Below are 2,650 nucleotides of genomic sequence, written 5' to 3'. Positions count from 1 at the left end.
TGTGAGGCAGTGAGTGGTAAGCATGGTAGGTCTGGCTGACTAGTGGGGAAATAAAGTCTGCCTTCCAGTAGATGGGGGCAAATTGAAAAAATACAAAAAGGGAGAGAGGATGGGGAAAATGGATAAAAATAAAGAAGGAAGAGGAAGAGAGGATAAAAATCAACAAATGAAAAGGAAGACTTGAAAATGGGGGAAAAAAATAGGAAAGGAAAAAAGGGTGGTGTGGCAAAGTTTGTTTATAATATATCTTAGTGAATTTCTTTTAGGATTTATCTTTTATGGGGTTTATTGGGCTTCTTAGATGGATATCTTTTCATTTTTCATGATATTAGTGAAATTTTCTGTTAGCAAAACTTCAACAGTTTTCTGTGTGTGGGTTCCTTACTCTTCTATGGCAGTAGACACACAGAGCCCTATCCACTGGGATACATGCCACCGGCCATAGTGGCAGGAGGCAGGAGCATGTGTCTGTGGATGCAGCAGTTGCTGCTCATGCTTATGACCCAACTATGAAAACAACAGATGCCTGGCATGCAGTCCACACATACATGCACCCCTGACAGTGGAGGCAGAGAGCTTCGGGCATGTAGTTCATTTATGCATGCACCTCCAAGAGTAGAGGCAGTGGGGCACAGCTTGCAGTCTATGAGAGCATGCCCTGTCAATCACACAGGTTCCAGGCGCACAGAGCAGGGAGTAGGCTTGTGGTTTGGTTCACTGGGGGCATGGAGGCAGGTTGTTACTCATGGGGAGATATAGTCTGAGTGAACCAGGAGAGTATTCCTAGCCACCAGGGGCAAAGGTGGGGGCAAAGGTGGAGACCTCTCCACTGGTCAACAAGAAGGTATGGGGGGTAAAGCAGAAGAGTGTACTTTTCTGGTCACTCTTCACTGGTATGGGCCCAGTGCCCTTCTGGAGGAGTGCAGCTGATTATCCAGTTCTTACACTGACTCACACAGTGGGCTAGGGGGGCACCCAGAGTCCAGCATCCCCAACTGTCAACTCACAGCCTTCCCCTCTGTATAGGCCCTTCACCCAAATAACTAGGGCTCACCAATGATGAGTGGTATCATCCACATTTACTGGCTCCCTTCTTGCTCTACAGTCACCCAGGCCACTGGAACTCTTGCCCACTTCTTTGAAATTTCCTCTCAGATCTAGCTCATATTCTGCCCATCTTATTTCATTTCAGATTTGTTTACACTGTGTCTCTGTCTTAGTGGGAATTCTGTGAAGTTCGCGTCTCCTTACTCATGTATGCTGTCTTGTGTGTCTCAGAACGACTATACTGTGCTGGGTCCCCCCTCTTCGTCTCTCCTCAGTCACCATTCTCCTTCTGTTTCTTTTTCCAGTTGATGTTTAATTCTTTATCCTTTCATCTGATGCTTAGAATTCCAGGACTATTATCTGTCTCTCTTTCATTTGTTGTCTTTTTGTTTTTTTGTTTGTTTGTTTTGGGGGGGGTTGTTGTAGAGAGACTGGGCTGAGCATGTCAGTAGGATGCCATCATGTCTCCTCCCATTAGTGTTAATTCTTGATACACTGGAGTTAAAACTACATTTTCAGTTTGTTTTATATCTGCCTCCTCTGGTTATTACTCATCTTTTTGTTATGCTTTCTAATCTTGTGTTGAATTACTCAGGTATATTTTTCACTATTATTTCTTTTTCTTCCCTCTAATTTATATATTATATAATTTTTTAGTGATTACCCTAGAGTGTACAACATGCATTCTAAACTAATTAAAATCTACCTAAATTAAGACACTTTGGTGCAATGCCATATACTCATTTACTTTCTGCTATTTTTATCATGTATTTTAGTTCTGTGTATATTTTTAAACTTACAAGGCATTACTACTGTTGTTTAAGTTGATAGATTTTAATTAGATTTACCATCTCTATACCCTTTCCTATCAATCCTGTATGCCCATGAGTCATATTTTTCCCTCAAAGAAAATGCCTCATGCACTTGTGGAGGCTGGTATTAAATCCTTTGGTCGAGCACCAGGCTGGAGGCCTCTCTTCATTCATGTGGTTACAGGGACTGCTGAACCCAAAATTGACAGGTCAAATGGCAGGCTGCTGGCTCAGAGAGCTGTGGAATCCCAAAATCTGCAGGTCACAGAGCAGGCTGCTGACTCACATTCCAAGAACCACAGTCAGAGGATGATGAGTTGGATATAGGAGAGAGAGAGGGTAAGCTTTGCTAGAACATCCATATATACTGGATGTAAGCTACACCCCCAAGGCTTTCAACTGATTGGATGCTCATATCATAACACAAAAAGAGAGATGATCACATTATATTACTTTATTGAAAAGCAATCTGTCCAATGTCTGTCAAGCCACTGAGAATCATAGCCTAGCCAAGTTGACACATAAAAATTAACCATCACACCACTTTCCATCTAAGAGCACTTTTCTTTTGCTTTAAGTATTCCTTTTAATGAAGTTCAAGTTTGATTTCTGAAAATGTCTTTTTTTGTCTTAATTTTTTGAAGGATATTTTTGCTGTATATGAGATTCTAGATTGGCATTTACTTTCTTTCATTATTTAAAGGATGTTATCCTATTGTCTTTTGATTCCATCATTTCTGTTGAATAAAGCTATGTGTCTACATGTTGTTCCTTTGAATATAATGTGTCTT

The sequence above is a fragment of the Orycteropus afer genome, unplaced genomic scaffold (genome assembly GCF_000298275.1).
Source record: "Orycteropus afer afer isolate SDZICR_OR568_19922 unplaced genomic scaffold, OryAfe1.0 scaffold00288, whole genome shotgun sequence".
Classification (NCBI taxonomy): Eukaryota; Metazoa; Chordata; class Mammalia; order Tubulidentata; family Orycteropodidae; genus Orycteropus; species Orycteropus afer.
This window is presented reverse-complemented; position numbering follows the sequence as displayed.